Raw genomic sequence first — 24,099 nt, 5'->3', positions numbered from 1 at the left:
CCCCAAGCATCATCACTTTCCCTTTGCCTGTCCTTTTGTCTGCTGTTCTTCAAAAGAGAGCTGCTTGCTTTCTTCCATTGACTTCAAGATTTGGATCTAGGATTCCTTCTTTTTGAAATCTTCTCTGCTACCCAGCCCACGGGGATTTTTCTTTTCCTGCTTCTTTATCATAATATTCATTCATCCCCATATCCAGTCTTTATTGAGTGTTTCTCATGTGGTAAGCAGAGTCCTAGGTACTGGTGACACGGTAAGATATGAGACAAGCAATTTTTGCACTGACCAAAGTTCTGCTTAATAGGTGACATCTACAGTGAAGATCAAAAAATTTTCAGATCTAAGACCTAGGAAGTGAACAAAACACAATAATGTTGAATTCTTCGTGGGCATAGTACTCTTTTAATTGTAAACTCCTTCAAGTACTACTGCTTATTTATTTGTATTTGCCACAATGACCCGTAAATATTTGTTGACAGATCTCTCTTCATAAGTATGTAATACTACCCTAAATAGATAGTCAATTCGATCATTTGGGATTTATATGATGTTGTATTATAAGTACATGGTATTCATGGAAAGACATGTTTTCTTATAGAAGGCTGAGCAAATATCAAAATCTTAGTAGATGTTAACATGAAGTTGTCATGGAAATGCAAGAACTGGTTTCACTTTCAACTCTGAAATCCCTTCAGAATCAAGGCAGATTTTTCTAGCCCTTAATCTTCCTCCAGTCCCTGTTGATCCCTCCTGCTCCAGCCTTATCAGTCTCCCATTAGAAAGATATCAAGGGTCAAGTAAGTCACCCACTTACAGCTAATTACACTCAGTCCTATAATGGTTTTTACAGCAGCATAAGGAAGTATGAAACCCCAGTTAATACATGCACTGTCTACAATGCCTCTAATGACAAAAGATGACTCAGCTAAGGGGGAAAGCCTCTACTTATCAAGACAGAGTGCTTTCCTTTGAATTGTCACGTGGCAGCTGATCTTGCCTAACCAGGTGAGCTTAATATTGTTGTCTAAATGGCTGTGGGCTATGTGTGTATGTGTGTGTGATTGCTAATTGGAAAGCACCTGAATTAGTATTTGGTAGCATCATTATATTCATTGTATAATGGGAGAGCATGGTCCACAAGAGTTGGCATTATCTCTTCAGATATTGACTTAACAGCTACAAAATATGGAATAATCACAACTAGCTTGTAGATGTATTTATAGATAAAACACCTAGTAGATAGTAGGTGCTGAATAAATGTTAGTTTCCTTCTATCTTTTCTAGTTGACCTAACCAAATTATTCATTCAATTAGTCACTTAGATTTTAGCTAATGATTAAAGAGTAACAATGCAGGATTTAAAAAAAAAAAATCAAGTCCACTGGATTTGGTTTTATACATGGATTGAATAGGCAGTTGGCAGCATCACAGTTCATTCTTCAATTCAAAAATGTTCTCCTTGAAGGCCTGGGATGTTTACTATTGGAAATTAATCATACTGTGTTAAGTCACTATCATTTATCTACTAGTAAATATAAAATATTAAATTTTAGCCCACTGATGTATTAGCCATTCCACATAAATTAGTTTGTTATAGATTAATAGAATAGTAACTCAATTAAAAGAAAATCTGGTAACACAACAACCATCCCTTCCCAAACTTACTGTTTGGTTTTCCCAGCACTGGTAAGAGAGTATTTTCTACAATTTTGAATTAGTACCTCATCATTTAAAATGGAAAGATCTCCACATTTCTCTTTACAAATGGAAAACGTTGGCCATGTTTGTCTCTTGCTCCTTGAACAGCTGCTTCCTTGAACATCTGCATTTCTCATGGTTCCACCCCCATCAGTCTTTATTGTACTGACATTGAGGACAAATACAGGTGGCCGACCATCATCATTCTAAAGCTGCTTTGTTTTTTTCCCCTTACACTCAGCCTGCCCTGCTCCTTCCCAACACCATCTTCACTTCTGAAACAGGGAGGCTGAGGTGGAAGAAAGAAGCTGAGAAGGGAGTGTAGCACCTCCAAAGGAGATGTCGTTTTAACTGATTCTTAAAGACACTTTTTTGATATGATGGTTGCTAGATCTTTGATAGGAAGACACAAAACAATAGGACACACAGAGAATCTGAAAATGACACCTTTTTCAGATGTCCCTAGCCTTACAAGAATAGGTCAAATCTGAGGTCAGAAATTCCTGACTCTGACTTCACAGCTGGTGTTTCTAACTGGGAGAGGCCACTGGTATTGTAGGTACCTGGAGAGGATATTGTAGAAGCAGTGTCTGTGGTATGGATAAGGAAAGGCTATCAGAACATAAGCCTGGCAAGACCACAAAATGAGAGTCATACTTCTGACTTCACAGTTTGCCTTGGAATGACCTAAAGGTTTCAGTCAATACCCAGTACAACGTCCATTCATTGCAATTCTTCCTTGTATTTTTCCTGGGCTACTAGTTCAGGGTTGAGAAAATGAATCACATCTAATCTTTTACAAATAAAACTGATGGTTATTTTAACAGCTTATCAGTAGATAGTAAAAAGGTACTTGGTTAGCTTTCTTAAAGGATGGCTTTTGATGAACACCTGATTACCCCAATAAATTCTTCAGATGGCTCCTTGATCTTGTCATGCTTTCAGTGCCACATAAAAGAACCAAAAAGACAGGAAATATGTTTACTCTTGTCGTTTTTGCTCAACATTTATTTTTTGAATACTTACAATTTTCCATCAATATCTGAACATTCCTGGGTTCCTGCTAGCCTTCAGTGAGGATGACACTTGAAACTATCCACAGATTCAATCCATAAATAAACTCTTTTCAATGTGTAATGACAGTCACGAAATTCCCTTTTTCATATGCTCTGGGAGAATTCATTTCAACTCTATTTCTCAGCCTTAAAGGTGCACAGAAAGTATTTCCTCTGGAGCCATAAATTTTCTTCAGGCAGAGTCACAACAAAACAGCTGTGATAATTTTGTTGTTGTTGTTGTTCCCAAGCATTGAACTCAGGTCCTTGCACTTGCACAACAGGTGGCGAAACCACTGAACTAAATCCCCGGCCAGCTGTGATAATTCTTATTCATTGCAAGAATCCCAGTGATTGGGGGGGGGGGGAAGGAGACACTGTCTTCTTCAATAGTAAAAACTCCAACTTATTGGATTATTTATTCATTTGAGTCCTCGACTGTTTATACTATTCTTTGAAGTGTTCTACCTATAGTCTTCCAATCACCCTAATTTCACCTGTTTTAAGATTTGGTACTTTGAGGCACAGAGAAGTCAGTAGTTTGGTTGGAAAAGAGGCCAAGTTGGGCTGTAGATTTCAGAAAATGTGCCTAACTACTATCAGATACTGCTTCAACTTGAACTTTAGGGGACTATTTAAAGATAGAAAGTAGAGTTGCATTGTCACCCATTTGAGAAACAGAAAGATAGGTTCACCATTTTAAACAGTTCCAAGAGCACAACTCACATAATGGTTTGTATCTGTAGTAGCCCCTGGAGTTGCTGAATGTACAGTCTATGTAGATAAATGGTCCCTCATACACAACAGCTTTTACTCTTCATTCTCATAAGTGGTTCTTAAAGAAACTGATTGACCTCAGATGAGCTTCTACTTAGCTCTCACCTCATATTTGGAATCAAAGATCAACGTTAAGTTCTCACAATTAATTTTATATCTTCCCACAACTGCTTTGCAGTTTCTAGGGGTGAATTAAACCCTCTGTAGCTATTTATTTTGTTTCTGGTCATGTAGAGCGATAGTTGAAGACTAGGGTTTTCAGAAATGAGCTTTAAGAAGTTGCAGGCCATTTGCTCACACATTTAATTCTCTGGGACAGGTGAGCATGGTCTGACCTTCTCATGCTGTTGCAGAGCCGGGAACAAAATGATAACTCACTGTACTCCAATGGAAGGCATGTTAACCCTGCACGCAACATTTGTGTTCGGTGGGGTGTGACTCCCAGTGAGTGGCGAGAGTCACTCAAGCATTGAAAATGACCTCAGAGTTTGCCTGGTAGGTACCGACCCACTCACAGAAGGGCAAGTACTTCTCTGCACTATGGAGCCATATTATTTGTATTATAGTGTCTATTCTGTGAGAACAAGAACAGTGAAGAAAAAAAACCATTTCATATGTAGAAAACAAAGTTCATTTCAAAGAAAAAAAATGAGCATATCTGTTCATCAGGTGAGCAGAATGAGAGTCAAGACTTCAAACTCTGATATACGTGTTTTCCTTTGGTCTAAAATCTTCTTTTTGGATTCCAATATCTCAAATTGGAGAAGGAAACTAAACCAGTTCTGAACTATGTCCCTGAGACTGAGTAAAAATGAATGAACTTTCTGCTATGTTGCCCTTCTTAAGGGCTCAATGTGCTGGACCACCAGCAGCTTTATGCTTCTGAGATTCTGTCTCAGTCCATAATCACTAGTCAAGTATTTGAAGGGACAATTTAACAAAAACCAGAAAAGCATATTATTGTTTTAATTTGGCCATTTGATGTATAAACCCTGCACACTTGATATTTTTAACTTGCAATCTCATGTGTTCAGTTATTTTTTAAAAAACAAAACAAAACAAAAACCAGAATACTGGTTTTTGGTTATCAAAGTTGGCAACCGCAATGTAATGTTCCTTTTATCCATTATCTATAATATTAAATATGAGCTGGATCATGAGTAAGCCCCCATATGAGGACTGCTTGAGGCCTTTCTTCATCTCATGAACAAAGGTAACTCATAATTATCAAAGTGGAACAAAAAATATCACACTATGGAGAAATAGTTAATATGTCTCCCTGCATGAACAACTTTATACCAGAATTCCCTTTCCTCACCGACTTCACCTCCGGGACTGTTGTTCATGGTGAGAGCTTAGTCTTCAGTGTGAAGAGCCTGCAAACTGTTCGTGGGTCATCAGAAAGTTTGTGAACTGAAAAATGAAGTAATGGGCTCCAAAATTTATAAAGAAAACACAATCCAGATTAATTAAGTGTTCCAAGCAACACATTTTGTCAATTTCAATAATTATCAGATGAATCTTTATGAAAATGTTATTACATTTGAATAAAGTCTTGTGAGCCAAATTTAATTCATTGTTCAAGTATTTCAAGCTTGCCAGATGCCTGCAAAGGAAGTGGGGCTAGTTGTTAAATGATTTTAATAGAAGCCACATCATTTCAGAAACACAACTATAAGGGTCTTTTTCAGATTTTTACAGCATTGTATAATATAGAAAGTGGGCCCATTTGAATATTTTGGATATGGTATATAGTGAGAATCACAAATCGTTTCTCGGCCTTTTGGCTAAAATCAAGTGTAGTAAGGATCACAAAAGTATCAAAACAGCCCTGTTATATGTATATAGCAGCTTTATGGGTGTATATAGAGAGATATATATAAATTGTTTTTTAAAATCATTGTATTTTAATGATCATTTATAGTTAGTATAAGATTACAAAAAAGATTAACTACCCGCAGATAGTCAATCTTGAGAGTCAATCGGGGATATCTTAGACCCTGGAAGAATGTAATTTACTGAAAACTTGTCAGCTGAATTAAAGCTCATATGCTATGAACTTAGTGGAGAGCTTTTTGTATCATTTCTTCATATAGCATAGCCCTCTGCCCTCAATTAATGAAGTGTTTTGACATTTTATCTCTGGTAGCTCATTTGCCTTCAACCTCCCATAAAACAGTGCCGTATTGAAGGCTCAATGTTTTTGCAAAACTACCAAACAAAGTAATCTCTTTAAGAACACAGGGAACACACTAGAGAAGTTTCTCTAAAAATTGTGGCTCTGTGTTACTTGAGTATTTACTTAGCATTCACTGCATGCCTGGAGTTAATGGGCTCTCTTTCTCCCCAGAAGAACACAGACTGATATACAAGGTCAGGTTAAATAGTAGCCAAGTCTCTTGTCCCTTTTATAGAAGCTATCCGTTCAAAAAAAATTAACTGCATGTATGATACAAATTGTTTTTATAAAAAGAAAAGAATATTAGTCATTTGAAGAGAAAAACTAACATAGCTGAAACACATTTTTAAAGGTTATTCTTTAATGCCGTATTTATATATACACTTGCCATCTGATATGAAAATACTTGAAATTTTTTTAGTATCTTAATTTCTAGAATGAAAAAAATGAGTATCTTTAATGATTTCAATGTCGTGTCCACAAAAAACAAGGATTAGGCACAATAAGTTTATCCATCTTACCATTTTTATCTAACAACAGCTAAATTGCAATTTAATATTTTCAGATAGTATGCTATTTCCTGAACTACTTTGATAATTATGAAGTAACCTTTGCTTAAGATAATAATTGCGAGTTTTAAAAATATTCTGTTGATATGTTACTTGCAATACTGCTTGTCTTAAGGTACTAGTTTTCCCAAAGTTATTATTGGGTTTGGTAAATGAATTTCAGTCCCAATTTAAGACCTGAAGCATGCCACTTAACCTCTTCTAGACCTCAGAGTGCTCAACTGATTAGTGGAAGAAATAATAGTCCCTACCTCGTGAATTTGTTTTAAACATTAAATGAGAGAAGAGAGCATCTTACCCAGTGCCTGGTGAGCACAGGACAAGTGGAGGTTTCTTGTCATCTCCTGGTCTCTCCCCTGGAGACAGAGGCCTAAGGCATATCCTGGTTCTTCCATCCATCTCTGTGGGGGAAAATTCTGTATGCCTCAGTTTCCTCACCTGATAAATATGTATATAATGTCTTCATGTGTGTGGTATTAATGTAAATGTCCTAATTCATGTAAAACACTTATTTGTGGCTCTAAATAGATTCACAGAGAACATTGGTCAGAATGTAGCCTTCCTGGTCAGATACAACCATTTCATTCATAGATGGATAACTTTGGCACATTTTTCAACATGCCACCAGCATCCACTCCATTGTTCTGCCAAGATATGGGGTAACATTTCCTGGAAAAGTCCTTCCTTTGAATTGAGCTTCCAAAAGGTCCCTGTTAGAAAGCAAATACTCTGGGTTGCACATTGCATAATGGCTTCTCCAGATTAAGGCCATTTCTTCTAACAAGTTAGGAAGGAATCTTTCCCTTTTAAACAGTGGTGCTATTGCTGGCTCTGGGCCTGCCTGAGACTTCTCCCAGTCCATTTCCTTAACCCATCAGTTCCTATTTTTTTGGGAATTTTTTTTTTTATCATAAGGATATTGTAGGAACTCTGTTTTGTAAAAGAAATGCCTAAAGCAGCTTTCAGAGATAGAGGTTTATGAAAGGAAGACAAAAGCAACATTCAATTTTAAAATCTTATTCCAGCCATGAAGCAAATGCCACAAAAGGGTACAGGAAGAAAATTTGTAAAAGGCTTATCTGCCACTGTTTACCAAGGATTTATTCTGTTGTTAAGCAAACAAGCTGAGAACCAGATATTGTGCTAGGTACTGTGAATAAAAAGATGAATAAGCTCTATTTTCAAGGAACTCGTAGCAGTAAGGAGCTCTAGGACTAACTCTTAGGATACGAGGATGGGTGAAGAATTCTTTCACCTTGGAGCCTCCAGTCCAAATGAAGACAGCTTTGCGATGATGGTGGAGATAAGGACTCTGAAAGGAGTTACCATGAGTATCAGGAAATTTGCATAGTCATGCACCTAATTCAGACTAGAAAAAAGCAGGGCTAGAAGAGTGGACCCTTGGGTTAATCCCTGACCCCTAAAAAATAAAGGTACAAGGGAAGGAGCATAATTTTGCCAGAGAAGCAGATGCAAAGATCTGAAAATGATAGAGCATTAAATTGCAGATTGAGCAACATGCCTTCTTGTTTAATCTCAGAGGAACCCTGGGAAGATAGAGGTGTGCATAATGTCCACATGTACAGAAGAGGATGTCGAACCTCAAAAGGATAGTGTTTTCAAAGGTCACAAGGTCAAAATCAGTGGCTGAATGGTACCTGAGATATTAGTGTTCTTATGATCTCCACTGTGTGTTGCCATTCACTGCAAATATATTGCACCAGAGCAAAATAAATAATCCAAATTATTAACTCAAGGTATTTGGAGATTGAATCTAGTGAAGGAGACTAAACTGCTTAGTTTGTCTTGAAATTAGATGGTTTCTAATACTAATGTCAAATCTTACAGGCTGAGTAGGATGCATACTCAGTAGAAAAGGGGGGGAAAAGGTGAGAGATTCACCAGATGAATTCGGAACAAGGCATGTGAGATTGTGTGGCTGCCAGTGTAAGGCAGGAGACATTGGTTACTGAAGGCAAGGCTGAGTGATAGGTGGTGTGCAAAGGGTAGAAGTTTTTATGTAACACAAAAAGAAGGCTGGAATTGATTAAGTAAGGAATAGTCAAAAGTTTTATTCAAATAACTCAGCATTTGAAGGAATAACTCATGGATAATTTAGATAATAAACTTGAGATGTATAAAAAAAAGACAGGAAAATTATATGCAATATATTCTATAAAAGGGATCAGAGAGTTAAGATATAAACTAAGACAAAAACAGAAAGCAGTTATTTTAATCCAAACACTAATAGAGGATTAGTATCAAATAGTAACAGCTTTAAGCTTTAATGCTGCTTTACTGCATGTTTCAGTGACTTCAGTTTGTCCATTTTTATCATAGAAGGTTGGTTGTTAAAGGCTGGTAAGAGAGGGGAAGAGAAAGTTATTGTTTTGTGGGTCTAGGATTTTAGCTAGGGAAGATAGAAAAGTTTCGGAGTTGGACCATGGTGCTGGTTGCAACATCAGTGTGAATGTATCCTATACCATTGAATACAACACTTGGGCTTAAAATATATTTTATTGTTATGCAGACATAGTGAATTACTTTCTTTCAAAGTGAAACATAAATTTCTAGTTTTAATATAATGGAGAGAGAAGACTTTCCTACCATATTTTTCTTTTTAAAAAATTGTCCAAACCAACAATTAGTGCCAAAAAAAGTGAAAAGCACATTCCATCTTGAGGAAATGCAGATATTTTTAACTTCAAGGAATGATACATAAAAACATAGTATGAAGGGAAATGGTCAATGCCCTGAGTAAGAGGAAAGCACTACGAAGAGCTGCCTCACTTTGGAAGATGGGTGATTTCTGAAAATGGTGGGGGATTATATGAATGTGTGTATAACCTACACATATGCACAAGGATACACATAAGCTCACCCTTTCTCGGTATAGTTTACTTCTCTCTCCATGCAATACAGATACCAAGATATTAGGTAGAGAAGGGGAAGAATATCTGTCAACCAGCAACCCTGAATGAAGGTCTATAAATGAATTACTAAGACCTTCAGCTCTTGTTTCCTGCCTATGCTAGAACATTAGGAGGCAGATGCATATCTTTCTCAAGAAAAATAGAATTACCTGTAAGAAAAAAATACCACAAATAGTGGCATTTGTGGAGAGTCTGGAAAGTGCGTGCCTGTTGGCCCCGTTAGGTTGAGACTGATAGTGCACAAGTCCCACCGTGGACAGAGAGCCCACATCACCTTTCTGGGGCTTCGTCTTCAGGTGTGAACTGCGGTCAGGAATCAGGGAAGGAGTTGGAGGGTACCATTTTAATCCCAGCTTGATCCCAGTGTTTCAGGTACTTTCTTGATAACACTTCACAGTTTCAAAATGATGTTGCATTTTTAGAGATGTATTCAAATTTATTCAAATTTATGGTAGAGAGAAACATGAAGAGAAAAGGAGAGAAGTGGAAGTACAATACAAAGAAAATACATGAGCACCTGCCACACTTTAAATTGGATAAATTAAATTGGATAATCAATGGATTGCTACGTTTTCCTTGAGATCCAATATCAAATGAGCATAAAGTTCTGAATATCAATTACATAATGCATTTCATGTTGTCTTTACTGATCCCATACAAAAAATTTTTTCTCCCTTTAAAAGCTAGTTTTCTGGACCTTTGTATAGATAATTAAATAATTATCTATTATACATAATTAAATTTGTGGACAAATATTATATATTATCAGAGGTGTTGCATATTATTACCTTTTGAAATGATCATGTTAGTCAGCACTGCCTTACAAGGCAATCCAAAGGCCATGTATTGCGTAAGTAACAGCAATCCACCATTACACATGTTCAGAGATGGCCAAAGGCCTTATCTCATTTAATGGCTAACAGATTCATGATATTACCATATACACATATACCCTCAGCAGAGTGTTTATGCCTAAACATTAGACACAGACAGTGAAGTCAAATTGTTTAACCCTGGGTATCTTGAAAACTCTAAAATTTGCTGTTATATATTATGCCCCTCATATCCCATTAAGAATGTATATAATGTGCACGCCATTTTTAACAGATATTCATTCATTGTCATTGCCCAAGTGAGGAGAATGGGTGGCCTTTTTTAAAAAGTTCAAGAACTTGGTGTGCTTTTTAATACCCTCTCACACACAATATGAAGAGCAAGCTTTGGAATGACATATAACTGAGTCCAAGTATTTTGAACAAGTTCCTGATGTTTCTTATCATGAAATTAGTATATCACAGTACCTGGCAGGGAAACGTGATGAATAAATAAGAATGTATAATACACATAGCACTCAGTTGATAATTAAGAAATAATAATAATTATTCTAACCTGATATGTTATGAAGGAGCTAGAAAATCTTAATCTAAGAAGCCTTCAAAATTTAATACTCTGGAATTCTTGGGAGTTTAGTGATTTAGGAAGTTCTTGCCAATGAAAAAGCCTTGAATCCAATTGTATATATAGTGAGTATAATAAGATAAAAGGGAATGCTAGGAACCTACGAAAAATTTCCGTCTGTGTAAGGAACATACCACAATGTGGCTCAATAATGAGGAAGTGCTACAGGAGTCCAAAGTGACTGATTGTCTTTCATGTAGGGCACAATGCAGAATACCAGGAAGCTGTGAAAGCCGCAACGCCATGATCAGTTTTTCTAAGAAGTTAGTGTAACATATCTGCATTCCTGAATTTAAGTACATTTGACAGGACTAGATATCCTATTAGTTTATAATATAGTTGTGAGAATTCTACTTATGAAAGATTGGAAAGTGTAGTGTCACTGTAACCTGACAACAGGAGTTTACAGAGACAGAAGAGCAGATAGCCAGCTAAGTGATAGGATCTGAGAAAGCCTGCATTATACAGTAAAACCGTGACTTAACACCTCATCCAGTTGGTTTCAGTTCATGTTTTATATTAATTAATGGTTCTTAAAAATGCCATTAGTGGGCCGGGGATTTAGCTCAGTGGTTTCGCTGCCTGCTGCGGAAGCGCAAGGACCCAAGTTCGATCTCTGGTACCAAAAAAAAAAAAAAAAAATGCCATTAGTTCCACAAGTTATACTCATCACTGAATGATGAAGAAAGTCGATCATGTTTTAGGGTACGCCTGTGTAATTGATGTTTTCCCTAGAAGAGTTGCCATATTGCACTGGGACACAGTTGTATGAAAGAGATTTTAGGTATTTTTTGGAACCATTAGCACTTTTTTTCTATTAATACTTGTTTGTTTTGGGGGGTGGCATATCAAATTTATTTACTGAATATATAAATATAAAGTAATTTTTTTAATGTAAAGTTTTTTAAAAAGTGCATTAGTGAAAAATATATCAAGTAATGGTCTAGATGGATTGCTAATATGACACAAATAAGTGGTATTAAAATGACTGAAGTTTGAGAAACATATTACAAAGAGGTTTAATTCAACAAAAATATATACACGTGGATGACTTGGTGAGCTCAGACATCTGGGGTACTGTACATTGGGGTACCATCCACTGACATGTGATGACAAAAGGCATATAGAAAGCAGTCCACACAGCCTTATACAATTATGTGTACTAAGCAAATTGCTGAGAAGTAACAGTAGCTATGATGATATGCACATTCTCCAACATCCTACAGACAAGGGCATGAACTTTGTAATGCCTGTATAGCCTGGAATACTTTGCATCATTCTTTCACTGCAGTGGCAACCTTGATGTACCAGTCCAAAACAGTATGAGTATTCTAAATAGTTGCATAAATTGTCAGATTCTCTACTTCAACATGTTTTCTTTGGGAATAGAAGTGATACGTTTGTCAGTGGAACTGTTATTCCGTATTTAATAGATGCTTAAAGATATTTTAAGGTTTTCAGAGAAAGATTCTTGGAATACAGGAGATTTTGAACAAGTAAGTGAGAAACAGGACCAAATTCTTAAATATGTCTAACAAAGACGGGAGTGGCATTAAGCTAAGTAATCTCACTGGGACACAGAGCCTTCTAGGGACATTAGAACACAGGGCTCATTATTTCTGGAGCACTTAACATGTAACATTCAGACACTGCACTCTGTGATCATTGTCATTTTCTTTCTGAAATGACAAGCAGTCGACCTTACATGGAAGAAAGCACGACTACAAATAAAAGTAGCTGCTTAATTTTACTTGGTTTACCTTTTTTCTCCCTTGTATCATGTTAAAATTCCAAGTATAAAAATGTTAAACTTCCTGTCCTAAGCTTCCCCTTCTCAAATGAGGCCTAGCCTCACAAGCCTTTTGAGTTTTTAAAACTGTATGATTAGTAAACCTGCCTTAAAGAGCCAGCAATATACTGGACATGGGTCATAACTAATAACACATGAATGTCACTGGGCAGTCGAAGGAAAAGTGAGAAGCTGGAAGAGATAAATAACTACTGGGATTTACTTCAAAAATCTTGAGAATCATAAAAGAAGACTAAATCTCAAATACACAATACACCTTAAATTGTGACCAAGGGAAGAGTTGAAGGGCTTGTTGTAATAAGCTGCCAGAATCTCTGGCAGATGCCTTACTACTTTAATTTTCCAAGTTGTTTGGGTGGGTCACAACTGCACTCCAACATCCTGCCTACAAATGCTAAATAAATACCAAGTTCACGTCAGACTAGAGAACCAACGCACTAACGTGGTTACTCAAGGAATTTGAATACTTCTTTTCACTTGATAATTCACATCCACACTAATTGAAGTTGGCACAGCCAGAAGTGTATATTATATATATATATATATCCCTTGTGCAAATGCTCAGAGGGATAATGAAGGTAGCCAAATGTAGATTCTGTTAGGAGCTGTGGGAATCAGCTTAGACTGTATCTACTGTAATAGAACAGTTTTTATTTCAGATGTAGGCTGCAGGGCAAGTATTGGTCTTGCAGATAGTAAGAGATATTTGCAGGGTGTAAGGTTTTGAAGCACTCCTAGGAACTAACAAACTAGGAGTCTCTGTGTACACAAATCAATGAATATACATGTCATTTTAAAAAACTAAGGTTTAGAAAACATTGAGCAAGGAAACAGGCACAGTACATGCAGCCACTTGTCTAGCAGCAATACATTAGATTTTTCAGATTAAACATTCCAGCACCACCCCACTCAAAGTGCCTGCTACACTTTCCTGAGTTTTTTAAGAGGCAATTTACATCCCTACAACCGACCCCACAGGGTGATACTAAATCTGATCACAAGGAACAGTTGCTAAGTCTCCATACCCTTTCAACTTTGCTCCTGAGGAGAACATGTAAGTTTTCAGTGTTTAAGTGTGGTGCTTAGAGAAAACGACTTTAAAAAAAAATAAACAAAAATCTCAGTGGCAACGGGTGTGTTCCTTATAAAGGTGCTTACAGAATCAGACCCTGAAAAACACAGACGCCTCATTTTCCAAAGGAGGAAATGGGTTTAGACGTTTTGAGAGGTCTCTAGTCTGTTTGGCTGGTTTACAGTCCTGGTCTCCCAGCTGATCTGTCTCTTCGCTTTGTAAGTTTCAGCAATTAACCAAGCCTGCCTGGGAGCTTGCTTCCCCCCCACCCCCCCAACTTCCCTGTGATGTTTTGAACTGCCTTCTCACAGACGTCATTCAGCCCTTGAGGAATAGTTTCTGCCTGGTGAGATTGAATGATACAGTTCTTATTCACAAAGGTTTAGAGTCAGATTCTAAGCAGGGGACACAACGGAAATGCCATTGGCAGGTAAATCTGCCCACCCCGATGCAGGGTGGAGAGCTTTGTTCCTTCCCTGACTTCTCTGCTTCACCAAGAAGACTGTTTTCCTGTGGTTGCGCCGAAGTGAAATTTCTTGGCAGGTCTCCGTGTTACAGGACCCGGTCATTGTCATTTTCTCTTCCTTTCTGTCTAGATGAGCACCTTCAGTGTTGGAAAGCTTTAAACCTGTGATTAATGGAGTTGCAAAATAGAGGGGATCAAGTGACCCCTTCAGTGCACTCCTTTCCTCTGTGACCCAGATGAAGAATAGATTCAAAAAAGCTCAGTTCCACCCTTGGCAATGCAATACAGAAAAGAAACTGTCACTTCCGAACAGGCTAGTACCCGGAGTAAAAGCATGAAGGAGGACAGCGCTCCTGGGGTTTAAGCCTTCCCGGAGAGCCGGACTGAGCACAGGAGGTGAACTCCAGGAAAAGGGGATTTCTTCAAGCAGTCCGCCTGGGAAAAGGAATATGTAAAATCTCCTTTGCAGAAAGACAGGTGACATGCATTAATTAGAAGACTTGAAAACACTTTTTTCTTTTTCCTTTTTTTGTTCTTTTTCCAAAATGAGCATTATTATGAAGCCAAGATCCCGGTCAACAAGTTCCCTAAGGACTACAGAAGCAACTTGGTAAAGTGCTTTTTCTCCTGCTTTCCCTCTTTCCATTTTAAGACTGACAGAATACGGAGTAGGTAGTGATTACTGACGCGGGCTGGTGTGTGATGTTAAGGTTTTGTAAGAACAGAGTGTTATTGGTGGCTCTTTTATTCTCTGTTTGCTCCCTGATCTTGTCTGCTCTGTCCAAAGAGGTGCTCACGTTATTTTTTAACTCCCTGTGGACTGTAGTAACTTATCAGGCGATAATCTTTGGAGAAAAAAAGAAACCGATAGCTGTGTTCGGAGTTTTGAAAATGAAGACTTTTTCATTTTTCTCTGTATGCTTTGGTCGCTTGTTATTTCAACTTCTCTGCTTGCTGCAAGTGGGCTGGAAGTTGTGCTTAAACACAAGTTTTGTGTTTAAAAATAATAATGCCTTGCGTGTTGGCCCAGATGTGTTTTATTTCTTTAGTATTTTATTTCTTTAATCATATATGCATGAAACCAACTTGAATATAAAACTATGTAGTTAAATCTATATCAAATTGCTAATCATTAAGTTATCTTTTATGATTTAATCATATTCCCTGTTAATCGTGGTTTTAGTAATTTTTATTTCTACCATTTTTTTAGACATTCTTGCTATGGAGCCTCAAACTCTTAGCAATCCTCCTGCCTCAGCCTCCCAAGTACTGGGATTATAGACGTGCGCCATCCTATCTGGCGATATTTCAACCATATTACATGTTTGTCTATTTCAATGTATTCTAATATTCATTTTACTGTTTCTCCAATGCTGCTTTGAAATGCTTAATAAGCATATGACCCAGAAGGAAAATTTCCCAACAAAGTGACTCTGGTGTCTAGAATAGCTATTTATAGAATATATGGCTGTTTCAAAGTTAATCTCATTTATCTAGTGATTGTAAATAAACAACAAACTCACCTCTTTGAAATGGAAGTAATTATACTTTCCATAGGAGAAATAAGAGCAGTGACTAAGGGCAGAGGGTTGGGACAGGATGTAAGCAGGCAAGCAAATCTATTACACATTTGTGAGCAGGCAAAGACAGTCTAAACATTCAAATCATTTCCATCAGAAATTCAGCCCTGCTTATGTGGATGGGGACTTGTGTGCTGTTATTACCCTAGTACTTTATAGTGAACCAAAAGTAAGAATTGCCCATTCGGTAGTATTTCTAATGAAGTTTTAGTAAGTTGTAGATAAAGATTTTGCCACCTGTAATGCTTGTATTTCCTTATAAAATAATACATGTGATAACCCATTGAGTTTATTTCAAGACAATTTTTATCTACAAATATATTTGTAAAGCCATTTATTTTGCTAATACTGGGAAATATTCAGAACTAGTTCATGAATTCCCATACCAAATCTAAATCTCTGATGTATGTAATCACAATTCATAAAATAAGTGAATCTTATGCATTTGTGATAGCTCACGTGTAAGAAAATAGAAACTAAAATAAATAGGATTTAACCAAGCTATTTTTCTCATTGCCTAAACTGCTAGGAGACATTTTCAAATTCATGGCTCAAATGGCAAGAACTAATTTCAGGAGACTAATGTTAGCACCCTTTACTCTTCAGAAATTGTCACAGTTTATTTTTATCCACAACTCTTGTGTTTTATTTTAAATTGTATGAGATATTGTCATACGTAAATAGGTCCACAATTCAAAATACTATTAAAAATCTTGATTTGTTAATATGCCTATTGTTCCATTTAATTTTAAATATTCTACATAGTGTTGTAACTACAGTACACCAACCTTTTTAATTTACATCTGACTTTATACTATAACTATTTCAACTTTCAAATAATTTGGCCTAAGTTTTTAATGGTCTATTACAATAGTTTTGCCATTTGATTATCCTTTTTTATCATTCAGAAACAATGGATGCATATTTATTTGTCTACATTTATTAATTTACTCAAGCTTGTATTACAAAATCAAGATAGATTACAGATTAGGTACATAGCAAAATATATACACATAAACACACATACGTATTTCCTAGTTATCAGTAAAAGACAAAGCAAGCTCCAATGTCTTCTTCCAGCGTTCCTATTCTAGCTTCTTAACCACCCCCATTCCTTTTCAAACGCAAAGCCTACTTCATCTTCTTTCACAGTTGACTTCCTGAGAAAGAATCCTACTGATTTACTGTTTTTCCCTTTTCCCTAACTTTTTTTTCATTTTGTTTTTCAGAATACTTTGTTTTGGGGGCCTTTCTGTTGATTTTATCATCTTAATTTTGTCTGTATAAATCAAATTCCTTTCCACTGGCCTGCTTTTCCAAATCTGTCTCCCAGTCTTCCTTGAGATGCCCCAAAGTCAAATACTACCTTTGGAAGTCTCCTGTCTTCTTCTGCAGACTGACTGCAAAAGGTCAGCCTTACTTGTAATTCAAGTTTTATGAATTTCAAACAAATGAAATAAAAATAATCTTGAAATTAGCCTATTTATTTTCTTATAAAATATGATATAAATTTTGAGTTTATATAATAAAGGCAAATGAGATGTTGCTTTTATTTATCCAGTAGTGATTGAGTTCCTACTGTAAGCCAAGTTAGAGCAGACAGTGATTATGGTATTTATTCTTAAGCATTGTTTTAAAAACTTCTCATGCATGAGATTGAGAAAACCTTAATATGTGTATTTTCTTATGCTCATAAAGTTAATGCAGTTAGGAAATTTATTGATTGGTGCATTATTTGCCTTTCTTTTTCCATTGTTTCAATAACAATAGTCTATCTTCTAGTTCTGTGTAACAAAACAATGACATTGCATTCCATAAATATTTGAATTTTATGCATCTTAAATTCAGATTAATTTAACAAAATAATATTGCAATGATATTATCTTATTCTTTCATATCTTTATCACATTTTTCTATTTATAAACATATCCTAGGGATACTTATTAATCTAATTAAGCTATGTTATTTAGTTTAAGTAAAAATTAAATCAGCCTTGAACATAGAAATATAGAGAATTTTGGTAAATACTGAACTTTATTCTTTAGTATTGTCAGATTGTTCACTGTTTAGAATTTACTTGTTACATTTAAGATTATTACATAATTGGGGGATATGTTTTCCTCCAAAATACAACTGTGACTTTTTTGTAAAGCAAATCTTAAAGTTGAGATTAAATATGTAAAAATTGTACTTACTTTTATAGACATAGAAAATAGTCTGAAGGGCTCTCCTCCAAGTTTTGGTGCTGTTTACCTTTTAGGGGTAAAACTGGCCAGAGCAGGGACATACTTTTTATACTGCATTACTGTATTGCAGGAATTTTTTCATTATGAAAATACTAGACATGAAAGTTTGAGTTCATCCTTTTTAGTGTAGATAATCTATCCATTCAAGAACAGTTTGCTCATGGTTCAAAATCTGAGCATTTCAGTACAGGGTAGATACAATTCTTTGAGTTACTTTGAAGCTCAAACCAATAAACCAAGCTCTCCTCCTAAGTTATAAAAACCCAAACTGACTGAGCATTCTTACTCTGGCCTTAAGATCACAGTGGAAAACATTTGATTAGGTTAATATGATTGGTTTTATAAGTGAGAATGAAAAAGTTGTAACACTCTTTAACATACTGATGGGAAAATTACTCATAGCCCCCATTATCCCATCCTTAACTATTCTCATTTTTAACTTAACTTACATACCTTAAAAGAATTGTAAATATTGTTTCTGTACTCTGCTTTTCATTTACCAGATCACTATCTTTTGAATAATAATTCTTTTATCTTTTACTTTATTGAGTGTCTTTTATGAATAAGAATTATGGATAATTTTAGGTGGAATATATTATTTGGTTCTTATAAAACCACTGAAAGGATGGCGTTGCTAATTCAAAATTAATGGAGGCAAAAATGAGTCTGAGATAGAATAACTTGGGCAAGGCCATCTAACAGAACTGCCAAGGACAGGATCCGGGTCGTTTTATTCCACAGAAAGCGCTCTTTTTCACTTCAGCATGTTAGCTCCACTGCTGTCTAAATAATTATCATTCTTAATGACTGCAAAATGTCCATCTTATAAATACATCTGAATGTACAACGATATGTGGAAATTTTCTCTTTAGAGGTATGATGGTCTATACAATTTAGGGCTGATGTTGTGTGTTAAAAATGTCTATTTGAAAGATGCTTGTAGTGGTAGTCTTTCTGTCATCATGTTCTCCACTACCAGCAAGTAAGCTCATCTGTGCCCTACAATAGAGAACACCAAGCAAAAGGTCAGTGGCTCCCAGTTTTGAATAGATCATCTTTCCAATTATGTTAGCAAGTTGTGCTCTGCTCTCTGCAAGCTCTGTAAGGTTAGAAACAAGTCCTGCTTCTCCAGTTTTGTGTGAAGTTTCATAGGTTTTGTATCAGCTTTGAAAAACACGTGAAACCTTCCTCTGTCTGGTTTTAGAAGCTTGTGTAAGTGAAAACTAAACAGGATTTGCATATTTACTGCCAATCCAATATATATTGTGATTTTGCTTGAGTAAGTTATTGCTATTGAAATTGGTTCAGAATTTTAACCATACAATATATATTTTTGATATTATTCTGCTGATGTCACATCTTTTAAGCAATAGAGCTAAAGAAAAATAATGTTTTGGAGAAGTGATTAAGATACCTTGAATATTATTTAAAATATAACCAGGGAAACAGAGTAGTTTGAAGATTACTCCTTAAAGTCCTAAGTTATCAAATTACCTGGAAAAAGTCGTGTGTCCACTCCACATCTATAATGCTCTGTCACTGGAAAAACCACTTAGTCCCTCTGCAGCCAAATCTATTCACCTGTAAGAGAAAAGATGTAAACTACAGTCTGAATTTCAAACATTTTTTTTTATTTGGACACTTTTTCCAAATGAATGTAACTTGGATTTTAATACAAATGTTTTTATTTATATTGAACTTCCTGAGGAATTTAAATACCAACAGTTCAAATGCCTCTGCCTTATAAAACCTAACATTCATGGGACATTTCTCACCTCTGAAAAAAATCACAAAAGAGTTGTAATTATAATAATAGTAAAGAACCGATTATTTATTTAGCATCTTAGTTTTTACCCATTCATACTTGTCTGTAAGGAGGAAATCAAAGATCATTAAAAATATGTGTACCTAACAGGTCAGTAATTCAACATGGTGATGTAATGAGATGCTGAACTAGTATTGAATTCATCAGAAGAAAGATCTTCCTTTAGTCTGGGTATTTAAACTGGAGCTCTCCGTTTACCTTTTCTATCATGTCACTGGTAGATATAGTTCATAGGTAACATAATAATAATAATCTGCTCAGTGACTTTGAATTCTGTAGGCTTTACATCAATACAGCTGGATCTTTTTCATGTGTACAGCAGCACTTGGTCCAAACTGTAACTTTACTCTTCTTCCCCATCGATTTAGGTCATGTGATGGTTTTGACTCTGTAACTAAATCTTGCCTTTCAGCAGAGGTAAGGGAACAGTCTACTTATAAGTCCCTCTGTCAGTCATTCCAATCATGTAGTAAACTTTATTGAACCAGAAGGAATGAGGGCAAGAGCGCAATTATGAAAATAAGAATGGCTAGTGATGGAGCCACTCAATTGTTACTAGCAAAATTGAGAAAAGGAGATTCTAAGATGAAGCTGAAGAGGAGGGCTATTAATGTGTTCTTCAAGTACTTTTTTACTTTCCTTTTGGAGCACTGTCTCGGGACTATATGTGAATACAGTAATTTTTCTTTTGGTACCCGGGATTAAACTCGGGTCCTTATGCTTGCGAGGCAAGTGGCAGAACTACTGAGCTAAATCCCTGGCCCAAAATACAGTAATTCTGGTCATAAACATATAGGATGTCAAAACCTGTATAAAGGCAAGGGAATGGCACCTGTGGGAGATCTGCTTGGTCCATTAGGATAATATTTATGAAGAAAGTTCAGTCTTAAAAGCTAAATGTAGATTTTCTGAGGAGCTCCTCCAGAGATAGCTGCTTTCTGAAGAGAAAATACAGGAGCTAGAGATATGTTAGAAAATGGGACAGTAGCGGTAAGGTATGTTTTAGTCTAACATATCATATGTCTCAAGGGGTAAGGGCCTAGAGGAAGCCCTGGGTTATAACAGGACACAATGACCGGGAGCCTGGGAAGGTGCTGTCAAATGTAATATATAGAGAGACCTAACAGAGGTTGAGCCTGGGGTGGGTCTCAGCTCTCAAACTGCCTAGCTCTTAGCTCAGATTGGACCTATACTAGGAAGTACTTTAGAAGAATTGAGAGTAGGAAAAATTCTAGAGCCTGTGGATCCAGTTTCTAAACACAAAAGAGAAATATGAATGGTAACTAGTTATTATTCACTGTCGAACTCCTATGGGATTAGCTCTCCTGGGAGCATCCTGGGTGATGTGTGAGGATATGGTGGGAGATGCTATCAGAAGGCTGACCTGCTCCTCGGAATAGAAGTTATAAAAATACAAGAGAAAGATTTCAAGGGCCGATCTGGAGAAGTGTAGCCATTCAGGAGAAAAAATTCTAGGAAGAAGTCAGCATAAAATCTCCAGCCCATTTTGGACCAGACATTGATGATCTAGCACCCTACCCTGTTGAATCACACTGCCAACTTTTGGACGAAAGCTGACATCAATGCACTCAAAGTAAAGGATATTTCCACCCATCATCTCAGCCCTATTAACTTCAGTCAGAGGGTCAAGGGACTCAACTGCATTTCTCTATTATACAAGAGTGGAAACCAAAAATTAGAATACTAGAAACTAGTTGTACAGTACATAGCACCGATCACTATTTCCAAAGCTTCCTTATGAAACCAGTCCTGATGTTTTAAACCCACAATTTAGGAAATGTTTATGTCTAATAACAATCTCCTTTGCTTAGATTTCAACTCAGCTTAAATTTTAACCCATTTCCTCTAGTTATCAGTAGATTCTCTTTTATGACATTTGAAAACTACTAGTGTTCTTGGTCTTTCTTCATTTCATATTACTAAATATTCATTCTGAATTATAAAGTAGAAGGGACTAGTATGACTTGTTAGAAGAAATGTTTCATTAAACATAGTTTCCATATGTACTGTAATTGTTTTCAGACTTCCTGCAAAAGAGTGGTCCCATTGTGCCTAATTCTCCTTGCTATTTAAAATACATCTAAGATAAGAAATTCATCTCTTTTCATTTGTATGAAATACTCATATATGTGTAGAATTCAGCAGATTACAATCTCTAATTTCTATGAACTCATGACATTGCAATGTGGCATAGAATTTTTTGTTTCAAGGAGTTTATATGATGAATTACCATTAACCTCGGATGTCACTGCAAAATCTATCGACTTATAACCAAGGGCTTTATAACATGAAATAAGCCAGTACTGGTTGTAATGTTTCCTTTCGTAATGCGAATTTGTCACAGAACAGCAGGTAGATTGATACAGGCTCACCAGCTAGCAAGGGCCAGCAATTCCTACATCTATAGGAGTAGTTAGATCAGTAACCTTAATACTAATGACAGCTAAAATCTTGCACATCTGCTTTTTAATTGAACTCGACAGTGTATACAGTTGAGGTCATTTTCACCCTCAAACAGCTCTGTAAGTAAAACATGAGTAACACAGCTTGTAAAATCAGGGTGCTTCAGAAAAACCCTGGTCTGTCTAATATGAAATCCTACTTTGTTCCTGCTATGATTCTCCTTGGTTTGGTTCTCCTTGGCTTAGTGTGATTTTCCATACTATCCAACCTGTTTTGTCCACATGTGGTTCTGCCTTGTGGCATTACAAAAAGTAATCAGCAGGCTGCTTCTTACACCTTTCCTTCTTGTCCTAGAACAAACTTCTCCTTTTAGCCCATACTAGAACGTGTCTCAAGAACCTGTTCTTTTTGATGTTTGTCTGCCTTCTCTCCCAAGTTTTGCATTCAAGCCTTCAAGCATAGACCCTAGAGATGTGGAAGGAAAGAGAAAGTGGCCTTTGACACAGCTCCATCCCTTAGACCCAGCTCTACTTCCTGACTCACTCAGCTTCCTGATCCTCTCCCTCTGGTCGCACTGTAAATTGCACTGGTTTTTCATCTTTGGCGTTGGACCAGTTTGTAGGACCATAAACCCTTTGAAATGAATGGGACCACAGAGAATAACCTATAATCTAATTCTCTGCACTCCTAACCCCAGTGTGAAGCTGGTACATTTTGCTAGTTTTTAACAATTTTGGTCAAGTAAGATCAAGAATAGCTGTAAGAAACAATGTGAATGCTTAAGTATTAAAAGGTTTTGCTGGAGAAATACTTTTTTAACTCAATATTTTTTTAAACTCAATACTTTTTTTAAACTCAGAATTTTGAGGTCAACTAGAGAGCTGAAAGCTATTCTATTAGGCAAATGAATAAAAGCAGTTCTGTTATAATTTCTGTTAGACTTCAATGCAATTCTTAAACATGTCGGTCAAATTAACTAGTGCCACAATAATTGTATCATAACTTTTCAAAACTTGGACTGGAGGATTATATACAAAGTTATGGAGATTGAGGCCTCAACAATCTTCCAAAAGGAATAAATGCAAAATACCATTTTGGACCAAGACCCTCTCCAGAAACTGCACTGTGATTGTTAAACATTTCAGAAGTCACATAAATAATTAAGTAGCTATAATTCATATCCTAAAATTCTAAACTCAGTCCTTTATTTCTCATGTAGTCTGTAATGGATATAAATACAATGGCAGTCTCGAGTTAGTGAGTCCTTATTATGTTCTAGGCACCATGCTGTGCATTTGATAAGAAGTATGGTAAATACTGTGGGACACTCAGCATTCTTATTCCTCCCTTTGAAGATGAGCAAGCTGAGACCTAGTAAAGCAACTTATTCAAAGTTGTGTGACGAAAAGGACAATTTCATGGATTCACATAATTTTTAAAAGTATAAAATGTTAGTTTTGGCCATACTATATCCATTAATACGTTAAATGAATTAATATGCCCAAAGTGCTTAGCACTTCTTTTAAGTGCTTAGGAAATGTTACTTTATATTATATATTTTTCAAATTTGTGTATTGGTGTGACTTTTTAAGTAGTCAAGAACCATATGTGAAAGCTGATTCACTCTTTAAGGGCTTCTTTTCCATAAGGTGGTCCTCTTGGGCAAAACTCAGACTGAAGAAGCACTTCTGTACAACCGGGTATTCTGGGTAAGTCACATTTAACCCTGGATTTCAAGGAAGACAAGCCTCTTTGTAGGTTGGTCAAAGAAGTAAGGCGATAGAATAAGAAGAGATCTATTGGAAGCTAAAACACTATGGTTTAGTTATTCAAAAATTGGACAGAATCTTCCAGAGAAACTGACCAGGCAGGAGTTTAATCTGACAGGAATGGCTCAGCTTGGTCCTGGAAGTTATCGGGACGTGAATCCATGGGAGAACTGTCTCCATATGACTTTCCTCTTGGGGCTGCCTGGTAGTTCAGTCTCACAATAATGGCACTGGCATGCCT

At 36.3% G+C, this 24,099-nt stretch overlaps 1 long non-coding RNA gene across 1 annotated transcript in view; it reads left to right on the top strand.

Moving 5' to 3' along the window:
- LOC147824456 (uncharacterized) overlaps positions 1–17,697 on the top strand; it is a 230,887-nt gene extending 213,190 nt beyond the window's left edge. Inside the window, exon 2 of the long non-coding RNA XR_015442329.1 lies at positions 14,145–17,697. This is a non-coding gene — a long non-coding RNA (uncharacterized LOC147824456). The remainder of the gene's footprint in view (positions 1–14,144) is intronic.
- Positions 17,698–24,099: the final 6,402 nt, after the last annotated feature.

The sequence above is a fragment of the Heterocephalus glaber genome, unplaced genomic scaffold (assembly GCF_053883595.1).
Source record: "Heterocephalus glaber isolate CG9 unplaced genomic scaffold, H.glaber_assembly_v1.0 deba00001539, whole genome shotgun sequence".
NCBI lineage: Eukaryota > Metazoa > Chordata > Mammalia > Rodentia > Bathyergidae > Heterocephalus > Heterocephalus glaber.
This window is presented reverse-complemented; position numbering and strand designations above follow the sequence as displayed.